Below are 25845 nucleotides of genomic sequence, written 5' to 3' on the forward strand. Positions count from 1 at the left end.
TTCCAATAGGTGGCGCTGTGCTAGAGTTTGTCTCCTTTACTGGAGAGACAATTTGAATATTTCCCAGAGGGGCATTGCAGCTATAAGTCCCCTTACCTGGCAGCCAGACTGGCTTGCAAAGTCTCCTTAAGGAGAATAGTGTTCCCCCGTGGTCCCCACATAGCTTTCTCATGAGCCAGATCAGACACCCCCATACTTTGCACTGACGAGGGGCAAGCACCCCGAAACACCGTGTCTGCAAATTGGGATTCTGATCTGGCTTATATATCCTGAGTCATATTTCAAAGGATTGTTGAAAATCCACTTGTGACTTTTAGGATCGCTACTTCCAATAGGTGGCGCTGTGCTAGAGTTTGTCTCCTTTACTGGAGAGACAATTTGAATATTTCCCAGAGGGGCATTGCAGCTATAAGTCCCCTTACCTGGCAGCCAGACTGGCTTGCAAAGTCTCCTTAAGGAGAATAGTGTTCCCCCGTGGTCCCCACATAGCTTTCTCATGAGCCAGATCAGACACCCCCATACTTTGCACTGACGAGGGGCAAGCACCCCGAAACACCGTGTCTGCAAATTGGGATTCTGATCTGGCTTATATATCCTGAGTCATATTTCAAAGGATTGTTGAAAATCCACTTGTGACTTTTAGGATCGCTACTTCCAATAGGTGGCGCTGTGCTAGAGTTTGTCTCCTTTACTGGAGAGACAATTTGAATATTTCCCAGAGGGGCATTGCAGCTATAAGTCCCCTTACCTGGCAGCCAGACTGGCTTGCAAAGTCTCCTTAAGGAGAATAGTGTTCCCCCGTGGTCCCCACATAGCTTTCTCATGAGCCAGATCAGACACCCCCATACTTTGCACTGACGAGGGGCAAGCACCCCGAAACACCGTGTCTGCAAATTGGGATTCTGATCTGGCTTATATATCCTGAGTCATATTTCAAAGGATTGTTGAAAATCCACTTGTGACTTTTAGGATCGCTACTTCCAATAGGTGGCGCTGTGCTAGAGTTTGTCTCCTTTACTGGAGAGACAATTTGGTAATTTAATAAAATCTTTCTCCAATACGAGTTCTTCTTGTGTTGCCTCCAGTGAGTTCTGGCTTTGGTGATAAATATAGCACCCAACATAAATATAGCAGCAAAGCGCCAACTCAGTGGGAAAATAGCAGCAGGCAAATATAATGTGCAAAATCCGATGGCTAAATGATTATAAATAATGATGAAGTCAAAGCCTCAATATATATAAATATATATTTTGTAGCAGTGAGATATAACCAAGGCACAGACAGCACTGGGGTCATACACGTTACTGTGGGGCATATACATTACTGGGGGCATACAGCTCTGGAGGGCAAACACATTACTGGGGTGGGTGGGATACAGCTCTGGGAGCTCATACAGCTTAGTGGCGGGCACATATAGCTATGGGGGCCCCATAGAGCTCAGGGAGGCATACACAGCTCTAAGGGACACATACAGCTCATGAGGGGACATTCAGTTCTAAGTGGCTCATACAGCTCAGGAGGGGCACATACAGCTCAGGAGGGGCTAGTTACCACCTTTGAACTGACTCTTACTTCTGAACAGGGTCGGCATCAGCACCCGGCGCACAAGGCAGTGTCAGGTGCTCCTGCCCTGACACTGTACACTGACACTGCTGCACGGTGCTCCTGCCCTGACACTATACACTAGCACTGCTACACGGTGCTCCTGCGCTGACACTGTACATTGACACTGCTGCTCGGTGCTCCTGTCCTGACACTGTACACTGACGCCTGCTGCACGGTGCTCCTGCCCTGACACTGTACACTGACACTGCTGCACGGTGCTCCTGCCCTGACACTGTACATTTACACTGCTGCACGGTGCTCCTGCCCTGACACTATGCAATAACACTGCTGCACGGTGCTCCTGCCCTGACACTGTACATTTACACTGCTGCACGGTGCTCCTGCCCTGACACTGTACACTGACACTGCTGCACGGTGCTCCTGCACTGACACTGTACACTTACACTGCTGCACGGTGCTCTTGCCCTGAAACTGTACACTTACAGTGCTGCACGGTGCTCCTGCCCTGACACTGTACATTTACACTGCTGCACGGTGCTCCTGCCCTGACACTGTACACTGACACTGCTGCACGGTGCTCCTGCACTGACACTGTACACTTACACTGCTGCACGGTGCTCTTGCCCTGACACTGTACACTGACACTGCTGCACGGTGCTCTTGCCCTGACACTTCACTGACACTGCTGCACGGTGCTCCTGCCTGACACTGTACACTTACACTGCTGCACGGTGCTCCTGCCCTGACACTGTACACTGACACTGCTGCACGGTGCTCCTGCACTGACACTGTACACTGACGCTGCTGCACGGTGCTCCTGCACTGACACTGTACACTGACGCTGCTGCACAGAACTCCTGCACTGACACAGTTCACTGACACTGCTGCACGGTGCTCCTGTCCAGACACTGTACTGAACTGTAACCATAGGACAATGCCACCAGTCATAGTGACCCCATCACAACCTTAAAGCTCTGTGTGCACACTGCGGTTATTTGGCGCGGATTTGCCGCAGATTTTGCTGCAAAAAAAGTGCAGCTTTTGTTCATAACCTTTCTGCAGTCCTTCCCCAGCAAAATCTATGGGAAAATCAAAATGCTGTGCGCTCACTGCATTTTTCTTCCTATACGTTTTGCTGCAAAATTTCAACTCGCGGAAAAAACGCATGCGGGTGACGGGTACGTTTTTGACTCTGGTGCGGAATTCTGCTAAAGGGTGCAGATTTTTCTTAAGAAAAGCAAATTTCCCAGTGTGCACAGACCCTAAAGTAGATTTTTCACTTAATCTTCGTCCAAGAGTTCACTTCAGTGTAAAAACAAAAATACAAACCCTGCTGTCCCCCCCTTCCCCGTCCATGGGTCTACTGGCCAGTCTCTGCCGCTAGTGTCTGGTATTGACCATTTCACTGGTCACGATGACAGTGCAGCAGCCAATCAGTAAGCTCTGCCAGTGTAAACCGAACGCCCCACTCAGAGCTGCTGAGCTCACTGATTGGCTGCTGCACTGTCCTCGTGATATCAGTGAAATGGTCAATGCCAGACTCATCAGTTGTTTCCCTGTCTATACCTCGCATGTAAATTTACCCGTGTACTTTTATCCATGTGTTATTAGACATCATGTGGATGGTAGTCTGTATGGGGCATGGGGGGCACTACAGGAGGGCATGCGATGATTGTGCAGCGCACTAAGTGGGAACAAGATTAGACATTACACAGATCATCACTGTACATTCTGATGTCTGGTTTTCTCTTCCGAGTTTTATCCGTGTTTCTCACAGATAGAGCCCCTACCTATGAGAGTCTATGGGGCTGATCACAGATAGAGCCTGTACCTATGAGAGTCTATGGGGCTGATCACAGATAGAGCCCATACCTATGACAGTCTATGGGGCTGATCACAGATAGAGCTCATACTTATGAGAGTCTATGGGGCTGATCCCAGATAGAGCCTGTACTTATGAGAGTCTATGGGGCTGATCACAGATAGGGCCCCTACCTGTGAGAGTCTATGGGGCTGATCACAGATAAAGCCCGTAACTATGAGAGTCTATGGGGCTGATCACAGATAAAGCCCGTACCTATGAGAGTTTATGGGGTTGATCACATAGCCCATACCTATGAGAGTCTATGGGGCTGATCACAGATAGAGACTGTACTTATGAGAGTCTATGGGACTGATCACAGATAGGGCCCATACCTATGACAGTCTATGGGGCTGATCACAGATAGAGCTCGTACTTATGAGGGTCTATGGGGCTGATCACAGATAGAGCCTGTACTTATGAGAGTCTAACTGTCAGAGGTACAGGTATCTATCTGTGATCAGTCCCATAGACTCTCATAGGTACGGGCCCTATCTGTGATCAGCCCAATAGACTCTCATAGGTACAGGCTCTATCTGTGATCAGCCCCATAGACTCTCATAAGTACAGGTTCTATCTGTGATCAGCCCCATAGACTCTCATAGGTACAGGCTCTATCTGTGATCAGCCCCATAGACTCTTGTCGCGGGCGGAGGAGGGGACGCTGCGCTCTCCCACTGCTCGGGTCCGGCTGCTGCTGCTGCTCGGTGGTGGCTCGAGCGGTGGGCCGGATCCCGGGGTCTCGAGCGGCGTTCCTCGCTGCTGCTGCTTGGATAGCATGTGTATCTATTGTGAACAGCTTATCAATGGTGGCAAATCGGGGCAGCTTAACCTCTTGCTCTCCGCAATTCAACACTCTCACGCGCACTCTTCCCTTCCGTATTAATGAATAAAACTGTGATATAAACAGTATATAGATACCCCACAAATGCAGATAAAGGTAGGATATGGGAAAAGGGAGAAGAGGGAAACAGGAAAATAGTGTAATAAAGTATACCTTCCAGGGGGGAGAGGAAATGGCAGCACAGCCAGTGGAGGTGAAGCAACGGGAAGCCTGCAACTAAATTGTTGAGAGCGTTATCACATGGTGACTGAGCCTGATTGTAACGGGAGCATAGAGGTGCCGATCCTGTCTTACCTGCGTTGGTGTAGAAGTGGGTTTCCAGTAGTGGAGTCAGCTGTGTGCAGTGGTGGCTGTGAGTTCTTTTATGTGCGACCGTAGTAATAGCTGCGCCCACTTCCTGTATGGGAGTGGAATGCAGTGAGGCTAATGGAACGCACGTCTGCGCCTGCGCATTTGTGAAGAAGGCGAGGGAGAGGGGGGAGGCTGTAATTGGCCTCCTCAACCTCGTGTGGGTCCTTCACCTCGGCCCAAACCCTGTGTGGTCAGGGCACCCTTCCTTGTAACTGCGCACAAGGAATACCACACACCTCCTTACTATGCTGGCAACAGAGCTCAATGCCATCATGCGGTCAAATATACGCCGAATATTATGGAAGAGGTAGAGAATCTCCTCATAAAGCAAATTGATAAAGCAGCGAGTCTCGGAGAGGTAATTATTATGGGGGACTTTAACTATCCTGATATAAATTGGGGAACAGAAACTTGCAGTTCCAGCAAAGGAAATAGATTTTTGATAACAATGAAAGATAATTACCTTTCACAAATGGTACAGGACCCCACAAGAGGGGGAGCACTACTAGACCTTGTACTAACCAATAGGCCAGACCGCATATCAAATATACAAGTTGGGGGTTACTTGGGGAATAGTGATCACAAAATAATAAGTTTTCATGTATTCTTTAGTAAGATGTATAGTAGAGGGGCTACAAGGACACTAAACTTCAGGAAAGCAAATTTTAAACGGTTGAGAGATGATCTTAGTGCAATAAACTGGGATGATGTACTAAGTAATAAAAGTACACAAAGCAAATGGGAGACTTTTATGAGCATCCTGAATAGGGCTTGTGCAGAAAATATACCCTATGGGAACAAACATGCTAGAAATAGGAGGAAACCCCTATGGCTAAATAGAGCTGTAAGGGAAGCAATAAAAGAAAAACAGAAAGCCTTAAAAGAATTAAAGAGGGTAGGTAGTGATGAGGCATTATATAATTATAGAAAATTAAATAAAATATGTAAAAAGCAAATTAAGTTAGCTAAGTTTGAGACAGAGAGACTCATTGCGAGAGAAAGTAAAAATAATCCTAAAATATTCTTTAACTACATAAACAGTAAAAAACTGAAAAGCGATAGTGTTGGCCCCCTTAAAAATAGTCTTGGTGAAATGGTGGAAGGGGATGAGGGTAAAGCCAACCTGCTGAATGACTTTTTTTCTACGGTTTTTATACAAGAAAATGCCATGGCAGATGACATGACCAGTGATGCCATAAATTCACCCTTGAATATTACCTGCTTAACCCAGCAGGAAGTACGCCGCCGCCTCGAAATCACTAAGGTTGACAAATCTCCGGGCCCGGATGGCATACACCCCAGAGTACTACAGGAATTGAGTTCTGTGATAGATAGACCATTATTTTTAATCTTCTCAGATTCCTTAATAACAGGGTCGGTACCGCAGGACTGGCGCATAGCAAATGGGGTGCCAATATTCAAAAAGGGGACAAAAACTGAGCCGGGAAATTATAGGCCGGTAAGTTTAACCTCTACGGTTGGTAAAATCCTTGAGGGTTTCTTGAGAGATGCTATACTGGAGTATCTCAAGAAAAATAACCTTATGACAGAGTATCAACATGGGTTTATGAGGGATCGATCCTGTCAAACTAATTTGATCAGCTTCTATGAAGAGGTAAGTTCAAGCCTGGACCAGGGAAATGCAGTGGATGTTGTGTATATGGACTTTTCAAAAGCTTTTGATACGGTGCCACACAAAAGGTTGGTACATAAAATGAGAATAATGGGGATAGGGGAAAATATGTGTAACTGGGTTAAAAACTGGCTCAGTGATAGGAAACAAAGGGTGGTTATTAATGGTACGTACTCGGACTGGGTCTCAGTTTATAGTGGGGTACCACAGGGGTCAGTATTGGGCCCGCTTCTTTTCAACATATTTATAAATGACCTTGTTGGGGGCATGCGGAGTAGAATTTCAATATTTGCAGATGATACTAAACTCTGCAGGGTAATCAATACAGAGGAGGATAATTTTATATTACAGGGAGATTTATGTAAATTGGAGGATTGGGCTGAGAAGTGGCAATTGAAGTTTAATGTAGATAAATGTAAGGTCATGCACTTGAGTAGAGGAAATAACATTTATGATTATGTACTTAATTGTAGAACACTGGGTAAAACAGACACAGAAAAAGACTTGGGTGTATGGGTGGATGGTAAACTTCACTTTAGTGGACAGTGTCAGGCAGCTGCTGCCAGGGCTAATAAAATAATGGGATGTATTAAAAGAGGTATAAGTGTTCATGAAAAAAATATAGTTCTACCTCTGTACAAGTCACTAGTGCGACCGCACGTAGAATACTGTGTACAATTCTGGTCACCGATATATAAGAAGGACATAGCTGAACTGGAGAGGGTGCAAAGAAGAGCGACCAAGATTATTAGAGGAATGGGTGGGCTGCAATACCAAGACAGGTTATTAAACTTGGGGTTATTTAGTCTGGAAAAACGAAGGCTTAGGGGAGATCTAATCACAATGTATAAATATATGAGGGGACAGTACAGAGACCTTTCCAAAGATCTTTTTACACCTAGGCCTGCGACTGGAACACGGGGGCATCCGCTACGTCTTGAGGAAAGAAGGTTTAATCATAATCACAGACGAGGATTCTTTACTGTACGAGCAGTGAGACTATGGAATTCTCTGCCGCATGATGTTGTAATGAGTGATTCACTACTAACATTTAAGCAGAGCCTGGACGCCTTTCTTGAAAAATTTAATATTACCAGTTATGTATATTAGATTTTATGACAGGGTATTGATCCAGGGAACTAGTCTGATTGCCGGATGTGGAGTCAGGAAGGAAATTTTTTCCCCATTGGAACTTGTTTGCCACATTGGGGTTTTTTGCCTTCCTCTGGATCAACATGTTAGGCTACGGGTTGAACTAGATGGACTTAGAGTCTCCCTTCAACCTTAAAACTATGATACTATGATACTATGAAATGCATGGGAAATGTGAGTCACACCGCTGAGAAGTTGTGGACGGTTAGCTCTGGAGACCAAGTTTCATCAATGGTTGTCTCCACTCAACCAGCAGCCAGGGAAGGCCGGGTGTGACAATGATGCAAACATGGGTGCGGCCCTTCGCCGTGACAATGTGACACACGTGCCTTGTGTGGCTCACATGTTGAACCTGGTTGTCCAGCAATTTTTAAAGCACTATCCTGGCCTACATGGCCTTCTGCAGAGGGCACGGTGTAATGCCTTCCTTAATCCACACACTCAGATGGGCTGTAAAGGATAGGCTAGAGGGAAGCCACTCACCAAGCAGGACCTCCAGAACCCTGAAACCCTTTAACCCCTATACAGGGATTAGGAATTACACAGGGCCCAAGGTGATCAATACCTGTGGAAGGCTGCAGTTCCAGAGAATAGTAGTCAGGCAGGGACAAAACATTAATTGAGGAACAGGAACAGAATGGGACGGCCAGGACTTAATCAGAAAACAAGCAGAGGTGAAATGCGGATTGGCCAACAAGGTACATAAACAGCAAGCAGGAAAAGTAGTCAGGTAACAAGCACACAAAATCATAAAACTGAACTGGGGGTAAAAGTAACCAGAGGTCATAGCTATGTCTGGCAGTGGTCTGCAGACAGGATGGGCATAAAAAAGGGTGTGGTGTCTTCCCATTGGTTGTAGCTGAATGATGGTGAGCCGTAATCAAGTGCAGCATTGGGCCATGCACATTTTTTCTCCCGGTTCTTTTCCGTGTTCACACTATATGTGGTTCCACTATGTATGGAGTTCCATTATTTCTTGTTTTTTATTTGTCATGTCTGATCAACTGGTTACATTATGTCTGATTACCTTGTCTAACCTTTTTTTCTTCCTATTCTTCACTCTCCAGGTTCCCATAGTCACGTGAAATATCCCTGCTGCACTTGATTATGGCTCACTATTCACTATAGGATGTCATCAAATTGGTTTCAAATTGCATTTGGTGCATGGTGACAATTATCTCGAGAGTGCAAAGCACACTGGCCACCGGTGATGAAAAGTGTGTGCAAACTCATGTATGTCAGAGGAACGGGGCAAAGCTCAATGTTTCGTTGAGCCCCTTTGGGACCAGCGTGTCCAGGCGGTGAATCCAACGTGCCTCACATTGGGAAGCATTTTTTTAAGGTTACCACCCCTGGACCCGCTGCTCACCATGTCAATGCCCCGCACCTCCATCAGTGCAGAGTTACAATTATGGTAGATCTTAAAGTGTCGAGGCAGCGTTTTAAGTAATGTATTGTCCGTAATAGATTTAGCTGCCTCGATGTCATGGAAACGCTCCCTGACCCTAATGCGGAGCTCACGGGAAGTGAGCCCCACATAGATCAGGGAGCATGGGCACACAGCAAAGTACACCACGTGTGTGGAGACGCACGTGATGTATTTTCTGATTTGAAATGTCTGAGCTCCATCAGACGAGAAGAATGTCATACTGCGAACCACGTTTCTACAGGCCAAGCAGTGGCCACACTTATAACAGCCCACAGTCGGGCCTCTGGTACCAAATGGATTACGGGCAGGGGGGACATAGTGGCTCGCCACCAGGATGTCTCGCAAATTCTTGGCCCGACATGCTGCAACCACCGGAGTCTGTGGGAGGAAGTCCGAGAGCACGGGATCCGATAGAAGCAACGGCCAGTGCTTGCTCAAATATCTCTCACAGTAACCCATTCATAGTTGAAAGTGCCAATAAAACGCAGTTCAGGCTCAGAAGGACCCCGTTTGGACTTATATGAGAGCAACTGAGGTCTAGGGGTATTCCTAGCACGAAGGTAGCCCTTTTTGATGGCTCGATTGCTATAGCCTCGGTCCCGGAAGCGGCGCTGGAGGTCGACAGACTGTTGTACAAAAGCAATGTCTGACGAACAAATTCGCTTCCTCCTGACGAACTGGCCAGTCGGTACGGCCCGGATGGTGGAGGGGGTATGAGCAGAAGAAGCATGCAGCAGTGCGTTGACTGATGTTTCCTTCCTATGAACGTCGGTCTGAACAATTCGCACCGAACCGACTGAAATTTAAATATCCAGGAAGTCAACGTAACTGCTGCTATGCTTATGCGTCAATCTGATGTTAAAGGTATTGTTATTAAGTTCCCCCATAAATGTCTCGAGCTGCTCCACAGTGGCCTGCCAAAAAATCAAAATATCATCGATATACCTTAGCCAGCACTGCACATGGGCGCCAGCCCCTGCACCTCCGTCACCAAAAACCAACCACTCCCAGTACCCTAGGAAGAGGTTGGCGTATGAAGGCACGCAGACCGCGCCCATCGCAGTGCCGCGCCCCTGAAGGTAATACCGATCATTGAATGCAAAAAAAATTCTCATACTACTGTATGGGGGTCCCTATATTTAATATGATATCCAAGCCACAGCATCCACCGTTACTTCACCACACCCATTCAGTGACAGCTCACCAAGTCAGCCAGAGGAGTGGTGTAAGGAATTACACGTAGGCACTGACTCCACACCTTCACATCACAAGAAGCGGGTCCACAGGGTAGTGCAAGAATACGAGCAAGTCTTCAGCAAACATCCGCTAGACTTTGGGAGAATAAAAGGGGTCTATATTCATGGTAGAACTTGGGTTCTAACGTGCCCAGAGTATGCTCCACTCTATGCTCCCTTTACAATCAGGCTCAGTCACCATGTGATAACGCTCTCAACTCTTTAGTTGCAGGCTTCCTTTTGCTTCACCTCCACTGGCTGTGCTGCCATTTCCTCTCACCCCCAGAAGGTATACTTTATTACACTATTTTCCTCTTTCCCTGTTCCCCCTTTTCCCATAACCTACCTTTATTTACAATTGTGGGGTATCTATATGATATTTACATCATAGTTTTATTCATTAATGCGGAAGGGAAGAGTGCCCGTGAGAGTGTTGAACTGCGGAGAGCAGGAGGTTAAGCTGCCCCGACTTGCCACCATTGATAAGCTGTTCACAGTAGATACACATGCTATCCAAGTAGCAGCATCCACCATTACTGCACCCCACCCAGTCAGTGACTGCTCACCAAGTCAGCCAGAGGAGTGGTGTCAGGAATTACACGTAGGCACTGACTCCACACCTTCACATCACAAGAAGGGGGTCTACAGGGTAGTGCAAGAATACGAGCAAGTCTTCAGCAAACATCCGCTAGACTTTGGGGGAATAAAAGGGGTCCAACACTACATCCCCACAGGTGCACACCCACCCATCAAAAAGAGCTATAAGCCAATACCACCTTCACATTACCCGTGTACCAAGGACATGTTGAGCAACATGAAGGCGGCTGGGGATATCCGTGACAGTTGTAGCCTTTGGGCAGCTCCGTTGGTCCTGTTAAAAAAGAAGGACGGCACCACTCCCCCGTATTGAGGAATCACTAGCTGCATTGAGAACTGCAAATTATTTTTCTACCCTTGATCTCACTAGTCACTATTGGCAAGTGTCCGTTGCTGAGGCAGACCGGGAGAAGACCGCCTTCGCCACCCCTATGGGTCTCTGCGAGTTCAAAAGCAAGCCCTTCGAGCTGTGCAATGTGCCAGGAACCTTCCAGAGGCTGATGGAATGCTGCTTGGGACAAGATTTTAGGGTGTATAAAAAAGGAGATTAGATCCCGTGATCCCAACGTATTGTTACACCTCTGTAAATCACTTGTAAGGCCACATCTGGAATATGGGAACCAGTTTTGGGCTCCACATTTTAAAAAAGGACATTCAGAAGTTAGAGTCAGTTCAAAGGTGGGCAACTAGACTACTACAAGGAATGGAAGGCCTCCCATATGATGACAAGTTGAAAAAGTTATTAAGTGATTATTGGCTGTAATGGGGCTTTCTGGCTGGTGCCAGCCTCTCTTCTTAGCACACAGGAACCACAATCCCTACACCATGCTTCAATGGATTCTCTCATCCCAGCCCAGTAAAACTACATATTTTACACAGTCATAAGCAGCCCATGGGCATTCACATGCATTCAAACCCATAACAGCTCATAGACCAAACAATCAATCTACCACTGGACCAAAGACAGGAAGCTAAATCCACTGCCTGCGGTAACTAACTTAATCCTATAGGCTACTCACACAACAAACCCAAGAGAAAGGAAAAAAACATGGCTTCGATTATCCATCCAATGAAAACGCATAACCATTGTGAGCCATTGGACAATGCAATTGCACACATGGTGACATGGTGCACGGCCCAATGAATCAAGTCTGTACTTCATATTCACGGTTTAAGCCCTTGGGTGTCCAGAGTGCATATCCAGAAAGATTCCCTTTCTTTGTGCTAAGCACAAGTCAACAATACGTTGTAAGCAGATTCTATTACCAGTCCCACACCATTTTGTGACGCATAATCACCCAGTGGCCCAATTAAGATTCCAAGTCATCGAACATGTCCCAGCCATACGCAGAGGAGGCGATAGAATTAGGAAGCTCAAAGAAAGGGAATCTTTCTGGATATATACTCTGGGCACGTTGGAACCCAAGGGCTTAAACCATGAATATGAAGAACAGACTTGATTCATTGGGCTGTGCACATTTTTTCTAACGCCCGGTTCTTTTTCGTGTTCACACTATATATGGCTCCTCTATGTATGGAGTTCCATTCTTCCTTGTTTTTTATTTGTCATGTTTGTCATGTCTGATCAACTGGTTACATTATGCCTGATTACCTTGTCTAACAGTTTTTTCTCCCCTTTCTTTACCTTCCAGGTTCCCATAGTCACGTGAAATATCCCTGTTGCACTTGATTACGGCTCACTATTCACTATAGGATGTCTTATATCTAACATCACACTCTCACCCATCAGCACTCTATAGGTTTGTATAAGGTATGCGCTTACACATCCGGTCCTCCATCGGTATTTCCACTTATGTAACACTATTCCTATGATCACTCATAACTCATACCCTTGTAGTCAATTACAGCCTCCCCTCTCCCCCCTCCCCTTCTCCCTTTCCATCTATAATTTTGCCAGTACAATATTAGTTTACATTAGGCACACACTCACATATTCCTTTCCTTAGTGACTTATTGTAATTCACATTCGCATACAATTCTCTATGCCTGCCCCATTACTACATTCATACCTACTTGACCCTATCCTGATACCCCTTGTCTCACCTTGTTGGTCCCTACACCTGTTATCCTGTCCTTTCCTGTGTCTGTCTTGTCACACAACACATTTTAGCATATCCCTTGTGCTCCTTATTACCTGTCCTGCCTATTAGAATTATGTCCATTATGTCCATGCATGGCCCAATGAATCAAGTCTGTACTTCATATTCATGGTTTAAGCCTTTGGGTTCAAACGTGCCCAGAGTATATATCCAGAAATATTCCCTTTCTTTGAGCTTCCTAATTCTATTGCCTCCTCTGCGTATGGCTTGGACATGTTCGATGACTTGGAATCTTAATTGGATCACTGTGTAATTATGCGTCACAAAATGGTGTGGGACTGGTAATAGAATCTGCTTACAATGTATTGTTGACTTGTGTTTAGCTCAAAGAAAGAGAATCTTGTTGCATATGTACTCTGGGCACATTAGAACACAAGGGCTTAAACCGTGAATATGAAGTAAAGACCTGATTCATTGGGCCGTGCACCATGTCACCATGTGTCCAATTGCATTGTCCAATGGCTTACAATGGTTATGCGTTTTCATTGGATGGATAATCAAAGCCATGTTTTTTTCCTTTCTGTTGGGTTTGTTGTGTGAGTAGCCTATAGGATTAAGTTGGTTACCACAGGCAGTGGATTTAACTTCTTGTCTTTGGTCCAGTGGTAGATGGATTGTCTGGTCTATGAGCTGTTATTGGTTTGAATGCATATGAATGCCCATGGGCTGCTTATGACTGTGTAAAATATGTAGTTTTACTGGGCTGGGATGAGAGAATCCATTGAAGCATGGTGTAGGGATTGTGGTTCCTGTGTGCTAAGAAGAGAGGCTGGCACCAGCCAGAAAGCCCCATTACAGCCAATAATCACTTAATAACTTTTTCAACTTGTCATCATATGGGAGGCCTTCCATTCCTTGTAGTAGTCTAGTTGCCCACCTTTGAACTGACTCTAACTTCTGAATGTCCTTTTTTAAAATGTGGAGCCCAAAACTGGTTCCCATATTCCAGATGTGGCCTTACAAGTGATTTATAGAGGTGTAACAATACGTTGGGATCACGGGATCTAATCTCCCTTTTTATACACCCTAAAATCTTGTCCCAAGCAGCATTCCATCAGCCTCTGGAAGGTTCCTGGCACATTGCACAGCTCGAAGGGCTTGGTTTTGAACTCGCAGAGACCCATAGGGGTGGCAAAGGCGGTCTTCTCCCGGTCTGCCTCAGCAACGGACACTTGCCAATAGTGACTAGTGAGATCAAGGGTAGAAAAATAATTTGCAGTTCTCAATGCAGCTAGTGATTCCTCAATACGGGGGAGTGGTGCCGTCCTTCTTTTTTAACAGGACCAACGGAGCTGCCCAAAGGCTACAACTGTCACGGATATCCCCAGCCGCCTTCATGTTGCTCAACATGTCCTTGGTACACGGGTAATGTGAAGGTGGTATTGGCTTATAGCTCTCTTTGATGGGTGGGTGTGCACCTGTGGGGATGTAGTGTTGGACCCCTTTTATTCCCCCAAAGTCTAGCGGATGTTTGCTGAAGACTTGCTCGTATTCTTGCACTACCCTGTAGACCCCCTTCTTGTGATGTGAAGGTGTGGAGTCAGTGCCTACGTGTAATTCCTGACACCACTCCTCTGGCTGACTTGGTGAGCAGTCACTGACTGGGTGGGGTGCAGTAATGGTGGATGCTGCTACTTGGATAGCATGTGTATCTACTGTGAACAGCTTATCAATGGTGGCAAGTCGGGGCAGCTTAACCTCCTGCTCTCCGCAGTTCAACACTCTCAGGGGCACTCTTCCCTTCCGCATTAATGAATAAAACTATGATGTAAATATCATATAGATACCCCACAATTGTAAATAAAGGTAGGTTATGGGAAAAGGGGGAACAGGGAAAGAGGAAAATAGTGTAATAAAGTATACCTTCTGGGGGTGAGAGGAAATGGCAGCACAGCCAGTGGAGGTGAAGCAAAAGGAAGCCTGCAACTAAAGAGTTGAGAGCGTTATCACATGGTGACTGAGCCTGATTGTAAAGGGAGCATAGAGTGGAGCATACTCTGGGCACGTTAGAACCCAAGTTCTACCATGAATATAGACCCCTTTTATTCTCCCAAAGTCTAGCGGATGTTTGCTGAAGACTTGCTCGTATTCTTGCACTACCCTGTGGACCCGCTTCTTGTGATGTGAAGGTGTGGAGTCAGTGCCTACGTGTAATTCCTTACACCACTCCTCTGGCTGACTTGGTGAGCTGTCACTGAATGGGTGTGGTGAAGTAACGGTGGATGCTGTGGCTTGGATATCATATTAAATATAGGGACCCCCATACAGTAGTATGAGAATTTTTTTTTTATTCAATGATTGGTATTACCTTCAGGGGCGCGGCACTGCGATGGGCGCAGTCTGCGCGCCTTCATACGCCAACCTCTTCCTAGGGTACTGGGAGTGGTTGGTTTTTGGTGACGGAGGTGCAGGGGCTGGCGCCCATGTGCAGTGCTGGCTAAGGTATATCGATGATATTTTGATTTTTTGGCAGGGCACTGTGGAGCAGCTCGAGACATTTATGGGGGAACTTAATAACAATACCTTTAACATCAGATTGACGCATAAGCATAGCAGCAGTTACGTTGACTTCCTGGATATTTAAATTTCAGTCGGTTCGGTGCGAATTGTTCAGACCGACGTTCATAGGAAGGAAACATCAGTCAACGCACTGCTGCATGCTTCTTCTGCTCATACCCCCTCCACCATCCGGGCCGTACCAACTGGCCAGTTCGTCAGGATGAAGCGAATTTGTTCGTCAGACATTGCTTTTGAACAACAGTCTGTCGACCTCCAGCGCCGCTTCCGGGACCGAGGCTATAGCAATCGAGCCATCAAAAAGGGCTACCTTCGTGCTAGGAATACCCCTAGACCTCAGTTGCTCTCATATAAGTCCAAACGGGATCCTTCTGAGCCTGAACTGCGTTTTATTGGCACTTTCAACTATGAATGGGTTACTGTGAGAGATATTTGAGCAAGCACTGGCCGTTGCTTCTATCGGATCCCGTGCTCTCGGACTTCCTCCCACAGACTCCGCTGGTTGCAGCATGTCGGGCCAAGAATTTGCGAGACATCCTGGTGGCGAGCCACTATGTCCCCCCTGCCCGTAATCCATTTGGTACCAGAGGCCCGACTGTGGGCTGTTATAAGTGTGGCCACTGCTTGGCCTGTAGAAACGTGGTTCGCAGTATGACATTCTTCTCGTCTGATGGAGCTCAGACATTTCAAATCAGAAAATACATCACGTGCGTCTCCACACACGTGGTGTACTTTGCTGTGTGCCCATGCTCCCTGATCTATGTGGGGCTCACTTCCCGTGAGCTCCGCATTAGGGTCAGGGAGCATTTCCATGACATCAAGGCAGCTAAATCTATTACGGACAATACATTACTTAAAACGCTGCCTCGACACTTTAAGATCTACCATAATTGTAACTCTGCACTGATGGAGGTGCGGGGCATTGACATGGTGAGCAGCGGGTCCAGGGGTGGTAACCTTAAAAAAATGCTTCCCAATGTGAGGCACGTTGGATTCACCGCCTGGACACGCTGGTCCCAAAGGGACTCAACGAAACATTGAGCTTTGCCCCGTTCCTCTGACATACATGAGTTTGCACACACTTTTCATCACCGGTGGCCAGTGTGCTTTGCACTCTCGAGATAATTGTCACCATGCGCCAAATGCAATTTGAAACCAATTTGAAGACATCCTATAGTGAATAGTGAGCCATAATCAAGTGCAGCAGGGATATTTTACGTGACTATGGGAACCTGGAGAGTAAAGAATAGGAAGAAAAAAAGGTTAGACAAGGTAATCAGACATAATGTAACCAGTTGATCAGACATGACAAATAAAAAACAAGAAATAATGGAACTCCATACATAGTGGAACCACATATAGTGTGAACACGGAAAAGAACCGGGAGAAAAAATGTGCATGGCCCAATGCTGCACTTGATTACGGCTCACCATCATTCAGCTACAACCAATGGGAAGACACCACACCCTTTTTTATGCCCATCCTGTCTGCAGACCACTGCCAGACATAGCTATGACCTCTGGTTACTTTTACCCCCAGTTCAGTTTTATGATTTTGTGTGCTTGTTACCTGACTACTTTTCCTGCTTGCTGTTTATGTACCTTGTTGGCCGATCCGCATTTCACCTCTGCTTGTTTTCTGATTAAGTCCTGGCCGTCCCATTCTGTTCCTGTTCCTCAATTAATGTTTTGTCCCTGCCTGACTACTATTCTCTGGAACTGCAGCCTTCCACAGGTATTGATCACCTTGGGCCCTGTGTAATTCCTAATCCCTGTATAGGGGTTAAAGGGTTTCAGGGTTCTGGAGGTCCTGCTTGGTGAGTGGCTTCCCTCTAGCCTATCCTTTACAGCCCATCTGAGTGTGTGGATTAAGGAAGGCGTTACACCGTGCCCTCTGCAGAAGGCCATGTAGGCCAGGATAGTGCTTTAAAAATTGCTGGACAACCAGGTTCAACATGTGAGCCACACAAGGCACGTGTGTCGCATTGTCACGGCGAAGGGCCGCACCCATGTTTGCATCATTGTCACACCCGGCCTTCCCTGGCTGCTGGTTGAGTGGAGACAACCATTGATGAAACTTGGTCTCCAGAGCTAACCGTCCACAACTTCTCAGCGGTGTGACTCACATTTCCCATGCATTTCAAAGTAAACATTTGACCGCATGATGGCATTGAGCTCTGCTGCCAGCATAGTAAGGAGGTGTGTGGTATTCCTTGTGCGCAGTTACAAGGAAGGGTGCCCTGACCACACAGGGTTTGGGCCGAGGTGAAGGACCCACACGAGGTTGAGGAGGCCAATTACAGCCTCCCCCCTCTCCCTCGCCTTCTTCACAAATGCGCAGGCGCAGACGTGCGTTCCATTAGCCTCACTGCATTCCACTCCCATACAGGAAGTGGGCGCAGCTATTACTACGGTCGCACATAAAAGAACCCACAGCCACCACTGCACACAGCTGACTCCACTACTGGAAACCCACTTCTACACCAACGCAGGTAAGACAGGATCGGCACCTCTATGCTCCCGTTACAATCAGGCTCAGTCACCATGTGATAACGCTCTCAACAATTTAGTTGCAGGCTTCCCGTTGCTTCACCTCCACTGGCTGTGCTGCCATTTCCTCTCCCCCTGGAAGGTATACTTTATTACACTATATTCCTGTTTCCCTCTTCTCCCTTTTCCCATAACCTACCTTTATCTGCATTTGTGGGGTATCTACATACTATTTATATCACAGTTTTATTCATTAATACGGAAGGGAAGAGTGCGCGTGAGAGTATTGAATTGCGGAGAGCAAGAGGTTAAGCTGCCCCGATTTGCCACCATTGATAAGCTGTTCACAATAGATACACATGCTATCCAAGCAGCAGCAGCGAGGAACGCCGCTCGAGACCCCGGGATCCGGCCCACCGCTCGAGCCACCACCGAGCAGCAGCAGCAGCCGGACCCGAGCAGTGGGAGAGCGCAGCGTCCCCTCCTCCGCCCGCGACAAGAGTCTATGGGGCTGATCACAGATAGAGCCTGTACCTATGAGAGTCTATTGGGCTGATCACAGATAGGGCCCGTACCTATGAGAGTCTATGGGACTGATCACAGATAGATACCTGTACCTCTGACAGTTAGACTCTCATAAGTACAGGCTCTATCTGTGATCAGCCCCATAGACCCTCATAAGTACGAGCTCTATCTGTGATCAGCCCCATAGACTGTCATAGGTATGGGCCCTATCTGTGATCAGTCCCATAGACTCTCATAGTTACGGGCTTTATCTGTGATCAGCCCCATAGACTCTCACAGGTAGGGGCCCTATCAGTGATCAGCCCCATAGACTCTCATAAGTACAGGCTCTATCTGTGATCAGCCCCATAGACTCTCATAAGTATGAGCTCTATTTGTGATCAGCCCCATAGACTGTCATAGGTATGGGCTCTATCTGTGATCAGCCCCATAGACTCTTATAGGTACAGGCTCTATCTGTGATCAGCCCCATAGACTCTCATAGGTAGGGGCTCTATCTGTGAGAAACACGGATAAAACTTGGATGAGAAAACCAGACATCAGAATGTACAGTGATGATCTGTGTAATGTCTAATCTTGTTCCCACTTAGTGCGCTGCACAATCATCGCATGCCCTCCTGTAGTGCCCCCCATGCCCCATACAGACCACCATCCACATGATGTCTAATAACACATGGATAAAAGTACACGGGTAAATTTACATGCGAGGTATAGACAGGGAAACAACTGATGAGTCTGGCATTGACCATTTCACTGATATCGCGAGGACAGTGCAGCAGCCAATCAGTGAGCTCAGCAGCTCTGAGTGGGGAGTTCGGTTTACACTGGCAGAGCTCACTGATTGGCTGCTGCACTGTCATCGTGACCAGTGAAATGGTCAATACCAGACACTAGCGGCAGAGACTGGCCAGTAGACCCATGGACGGGGAAGGGGGGGACAGCAGGGTTTGTATTTTTTTTTTTACACTGAAGTGAACTCTTGGACGAAGATTAAGTGAAAAATCTACTTTAGGGTCTGTGCGCACTGGGAAATTTGCTTTTCTTAAGAAAAATCTGCACCCTTTGGCAGAATTACGCACCAGAGTGAAAAGCGTACCCGGCACCCGCATGCGTTTTTTCCGCGAGTTGAAATTCTGCAGCAAAACGTATAGGAAGAAAAATGCAGTGAGCGCACAGCATTTTGATTTTCCCATAGATTTTGCTGGGGAAGGACTGCAGAAAGGTTATGAACAAAATCTGCACTTTTTTTGCAGCAAAATCTGCGGCAAATCCGCGCCAAATAACCGCAGTGTGCACACAGAGCTTTAAGGTTGTGATGGGGTCACTATGACTGGTGGCATTGTCCTATGGTTACTGTTCAGTACAGTGTCTGGACAGGAGCACCGTGCAGCAGTGTCAGTGAACTGTGTCAGTGCAGGAGTTCCGTGCAGCAGCGTCAGTGTACAGTGTCAGTCCAGGAGCACCGTGCAGCAGCGTCAGTGTACAGTGTCAGGGCAGGGGCACCGTGCAGCAGTGTCAGTGTACAGTGATATGAAGTATCATGTAACCCTGCAAGCTGCACAAAAAGCACAATAACCTAAGTGTTGTAGTGTGTCGCCCTGGACAAGCCAGGGGCCACAGAGCACAACATCTACACACCAAACACTCCCTGCAGGCACATCAAGGTGAGACACAAAACCCTTGTTGCCTTCCTCCAGGGGCTGATGTCCACACCAGGGGGTGGAGCCAGGCGGTTGGTCTCCGCCCACCGAGGAGTTCACAGTCCTGGAGGCGGGAAAGACAAGCAGTCTAGTTTGGAGGAAGAAGTGGAAGGAGGTGAAGTAGAGAGATAGAGTTTGGAGAGGAAAGAGTTCAGTTTTGACAGTGAAAGTGGAAAGAGTAAAGTGACAGCTAAAGAGCCTGAAGTTGGTCCGGGTGTGTGGCCCGGACAGAACAGCAAGGTTGGCAGATGGTGGTGACCGTCTGCAGGAGTGGCCTATCGGAGTTTGCCGTAAGGACAGGCTCTATCTGTGATCAGCCCCATAGACTCTCATAAGTACAGGTTCTATCTGTGATCAGCCCCATAGACTCTCATAGGTACAGGCTCTATCTGTGATCAGCCCCATAGACTCTTGTCGCGGGCGGAGGAGGGGACGCTGCGCTCTCCCACTGCTCGGGTCCGGCTGCTGCTGCTCGGTGGTGGCTCGAGCGGTGGGCCGGATCCCGGGGTCTCGAGCGGCGTTCCTCGCTGCTGCTGCTTGGATAGCATGTGTATCTATTGTGAACAGCTTATCAATGGTGGCAAATCGGGGCAGCTTAACCTCTTGCTCTCCGCAATTCAACACTCTCACGCGCACTCTTCCCTTCCGTATTAATGAATAAAACTGTGATATAAATAGTATATAGATACCCCACAAATGCAGATAAAGGTAGGTTATGGGAAAAGGGAGAAGAGGGAAACAGGAAAATAGTGTAATAAAGTATACCTTCCAGGGCGGAGAGGAAATGGCAGCACAGCCAGTGGAGGTGAAGCAACGGGAAGCCTGCAACTAAATTGTTGAGAGCGTTATCACATGGTGACTGAGCCTGATTGTAACGGGAGCATAGAGGTGCCGATCCTGTCTTATCTGCGTTGGTGTAGAAGTGGGTTTCCAGTAGTGGAGTCAGCTGTGTGCAGTGGTGGCTGTGGGTTCTTTTATGTGCGACCGTAGTAATAGCTGCGCCCACTTCCTGTATGGGAGTGGAATGCAGTGAGGCTAATGGAACGTCTGCGCCTGCGCATTTGTGAAGAAGGCGAGGGAGAGGGGGGAGGCTGTAATTGGCCTCCTCAACCTCGTGTGGGTCCTTCACCCCGGCCCAAACCCTGTGTGGTCAGGGCACCCTTCCTTGTAACTGCGCACAAGGAATACCACACATCTCCTTACTATGCTGGCAGCAGAGCTCAATGCCATCATGCGGTCAAATGTTTACTTTGAAATGCATGGGAAATGTGAGTCACACCGCTGAGAAGTTGTGGACGGTTAGCTCTGGAGACCAAGTTTCATCAATGGTTGTCTCCACTCAACCAGTAGCCAGGGAAGGCCGGGTGTGACAATGATGCAAACATGGGTGCGGCCTTTCGCCGTGACAATGTGACACACGTGCCTTGTGTGGCTCACATGTTGAACCTGGTTGTCCAGCAATTTTTAAAGCACTATCCTGGCCTACATGGCCTTCTGCAGAGGGCACGGTGTAACGCCTTCCTTAATCCACACACTCAGATGGGCTGTAAAGGATAGGCTAGAGGGAAGCCACTCACCAAGCAGGACCTCCAGAACCCTGAAACCCTTTAACCCCTATACAGGGATTAGGAATTACACAGGGCCCAAGGTGATCAATACCTGTGGAAGGCTGCAGTTCCAGAGAATAGTAGTCAGGCAGGGACAAAACATTAATTGAGGAACAGGAACAGAATGGGACGGCCAGGACTTAATCAGAAAACAAGCAGAGGTGAAATGCGGATCGGCCAACAAGGTACATAAACAGCAAGCAGGAAAAGTAGTCAGGTAACAAGCACACAAAATCATAAAACTGAACTGGGGGTAAAAGTAACCAGAGGTCATAGCTATGTCTGGCAGTGGTCTGCAGACAGGATGGGCATAAAAAAGGGTGTGGTGTCTTCCCATTGGTTGTAGCTGAATGATGGTGAGCCGTAATCAAGTGCAGCATTGGGCCATGCACATTTTTTCTCCCGGTTCTTTTCCGTGTTCACACTATATGTGGTTCCACTTTGTATGGAGTTCCATTATTTCTTGTTTTTTATTTGTCATGTCTGATCAACTGGTTACATTATGTCTGATTACCTTGTCTAACCTTTTTTTCTTCCTATTCTTTACTCTCCAGGTTCCCATAGTCACGTGAAATATCCCTGCTGCACTTGACTATGGCTCACTATTCACTATAGGATGTCTTCAAATTGGTTTCAAATTGCATTTGGCGCATGGTGACAATTATCTCGAGAGTGCAAAGCACACTGGCCACCGGTGATGAAAAGTGTGTGCAAACTCATGTATGTCAGAGGAACGGGGCAAAGCTCAATGTTTCGTTGAGTCCCTTTGGGACCAGCGTGTCCAGGCGGTGAATCCAACGTGCCTCACATTGGGAAGCATTTTTTTAAGGTTACCACCCCTGGACCCGCTGCTCACCATGTCAATGCCCCGCACCTCCATCAGTGCAGAGTTACAATTATGGTAGATCTTAAAGTGTCGAGGCAGCGTTTTAAGTAATGTATTGTCCGTAATAGATTTAGCTGCCTCGATGTCATGGAAATGCTCCCTGACCCTAATGCGGAGCTCACGGGAAGTGAGCCCCACATAGATCAGGGAGCATGGGCACACAGCAAAGTACACCACGTGTGTGGAGACGCACGTGATGTATTTTCTGATTTGAAATGTCTGAGCTCCATCAAACGAGAAGAATGTCATACTGCGAACCACGTTTCTACAGGCCAAGCAGTGGCCACACTTATAACAGCCCACAGTCGGGCCTCTGGTACCAAATGGATTACGGGCAGGGGGGACATAGTGGCTCACCACCAGGATGTCTCGCAAATTCTTGGCCCGACATGCTGTACCAGCGGAGTCTGTGGGAGGAAGTCCGAGAGCACGGGATCCGATAGAAGCAACGGCCAGTGCTTGCTCAAATATCTCTCACAGTAACCCATTCATAGTTGAAAGTGCCAATAAAACGCAGTTCAGGCTCAGAAGGACCCCGTTTGGACTTATATGAGAGCAACTGAGGTCTAGGGGTATTCCTAGCACGAAGGTAGCCCTTTTTGATGGCTCGATTGCTATAGCCTCGGTCCCGGAAGCAGCGCTGGAGGTCGACAGACTGTTGTTCAAAAGCAATGTCTGACGAACAAATTCGCTTCATTCTGACGAACTGGCCAGTCGGTAGGGCCCGGATGGTGGAGGGGGTATGAGCAGAAGAAGCATGCAGCAGTGCGTTGACTGATGTTTCCTTCCTATGAACGTCGGTCTGAACAATTCGCACCGAACCGACTGAAATTTAAATATCCAGGAAGTCAACGTAACTGCTGCTATGCTTATGCGTCAATCTGATGTTAAAGGTATTGTTATTAAGTTCCCCCATAAATGTCTCGAGCTGCTCCACAGTGGCCTGCCAAAAAATCAAAATATCATCGATATACCTTAGCCAGCACTGCACATGGGCGCCAGCCCCTGCACCTCCGTCACCAAAAACCAACCACTCCCAGTACCCTAGGAAGAGGTTGGCGTATGAAGGCGCGCAGACCGCGCCCATCGCAGTGCCGCGCCCCTGAAGGTAATACCGATCATTGAATACAAAAAAAATTCTCATACTACTGTATGGGGGTCCCTATATTTAATATGATATCCAAGCCACAGCATCCACCGTTACTTCACCACACCCATTCAGTGACAGCTCACCAAGTCAGCCAGAGGAGTGGTGTAAGGAATTACACGTAGGCACTGACTCCACACCTTCACATCACAAGAAGCGGGTCCACAGGGTAGTGCAAGAATACGAGCAAGTCTTCAGCAAACATCCGCTAGACTTTGGGAGAATAAAAGGGGTCTATATTCATGATAGAACTTGGGTTGTAACGTGCCCAGAGTATGCTCCACTCTATGCTCCCTTTACAATCAGGCTCAGTCACCATGTGATAACGCTCTCAACTCTTTAGTTGCAGGCTTCATTTTGCTTCACCTCCACTGGCTGTGCTGCCATTTCCTCTCACCCCCAGAAGGTATACTTTATTACACTATTTTCCTCTTTCCCTGTTCCCCCTTTTCCCATAACCTACCTTTATTTACAATTGTGGGGTATCTATATGATATTTACATTATAGTTTTATTCATTAATGCGGAAGGGAAGAGTGCCCGTGAGAGTGTTGAACTGCGGAGAGCAGGAGGTTAAGCTGCCCCGACTTGCCACCATTGATAAGCTGTTCACAGTAGATACACATGCTATCCAAGTAGCAGCATCCACCATTACTGCACCCCACCCAGTCAGTGACTGCTCACCAAGTCAGCCAGAGGAGTGTGTCAGGAATTACACGTAGGCACTGACTCCACACCTTCACATCACAAGAAGGGGGTCTACAGGGTAGTGCAAGAATACGAGCAAGTCTTCAGCAAACATCCGCTAGACTTTGGGGGAATAAAAGGGGTCCAACACTACATCCCCACAGGTGCACACCCACCCATCAAAGAGCGCTATAAGCCAATACCACCTTCACATTACCCGTGTACCAAGGACATGTTGAGCAACATGAAGGCGGCTGGGGATATCCGTGACAGTTGTAGCCTTTGGGCAGCTCCATTGGTCCTGTTAAAAAAGAAGGACGGCACCACTCCCCCGTATTGAGGAATCACTAGCTGCATTGAGAACTGCAAATTATTTTTCTACCCTTGATCTCACTAGTCACTATTGGCAAGTGTCCGTTGCTGAGGCAGACCGGGAGAAGACCGCCTTCGCCACCCCTATGGGTCTCTGCGAGTTCAAAACCAAGCCCTTCGAGCTGTGCAATGTGCCAGGAACCTTCCAGAGGCTGATGGAATGCTGCTTGGGAAAAGATTTTAGGGTGTATAAAAAGGGAGATTAGATCCCGTGATCCCAACGTATTGTTACACCTCTATAAATCACTTGTAAGGCCACATCTGGAATATGGGAACCAGTTTTGGGCTCCATATTTTAAAAAAGGACATTCAGAAGTTAGAGTCAGTTCAAAGGTGGGCAACTAGACTACTACAAGGAATGGAAGGCCTCCCATATGATGACAAGTTGAAAAAGTTATTAAGTGATTATTGGCTGTAATGGGGCTTTCTGGCTGGTGCCAGCCTCTCTTCTTAGCACACAGGAACCACAATCCCTACACCATGCTTCAATGGATTCTCTCATCCCAGCCCAGTAAAACTACATATTTTACACAGTCATAAGCAGCCCATGGGCATTCACATGCATTCAAACTAATAACAGCTCATAGACCAGACAATCCATCTACCACTGGACCAAAGACAAGAAGTTAAATCCACTGCCTGTGGTAACCAACTTAATCCTATAGGCTACTCACACAACAAACCCAACAGAAAGGAAAAAAACATGGCTTTGATTATCCATCCAATGAAAACGCATAACCATTGTGAGCCATTGGACAATGCAATTGGACACATGGTGACATGGTTCACGGCCCAATGAATCAAGTCTTTACTTCATATTCACGGTTTAAGCCCTTGGGTTCTAATGTGCCCAGAGTACATATCCAGAAAGATTTTCTTTCTTTGAGCTAAACACAAGTCAACAATACATTGTAAGCAGATTCTATTACCAGTCCCACACCATTTTGTGACGCATAATCACACAGTGATCCAATTAAGATTCCAAGTCATCGAACATGTCCAAGCCATACGCAGAGGAGGCAATAGAATTAGGAAGCTCAAAGAAAGGGAATATTTCTGGATATATACTCTGGGCACGTTGGAACCCAAAGGCTTAAACCATGAATATGAAGTACAGACTTGATTCAT

This window comes from Anomaloglossus baeobatrachus, chromosome 10 (assembly GCF_048569485.1).
Source record: "Anomaloglossus baeobatrachus isolate aAnoBae1 chromosome 10, aAnoBae1.hap1, whole genome shotgun sequence".
Lineage (NCBI taxonomy): Eukaryota > Metazoa > Chordata > Amphibia > Anura > Aromobatidae > Anomaloglossus > Anomaloglossus baeobatrachus.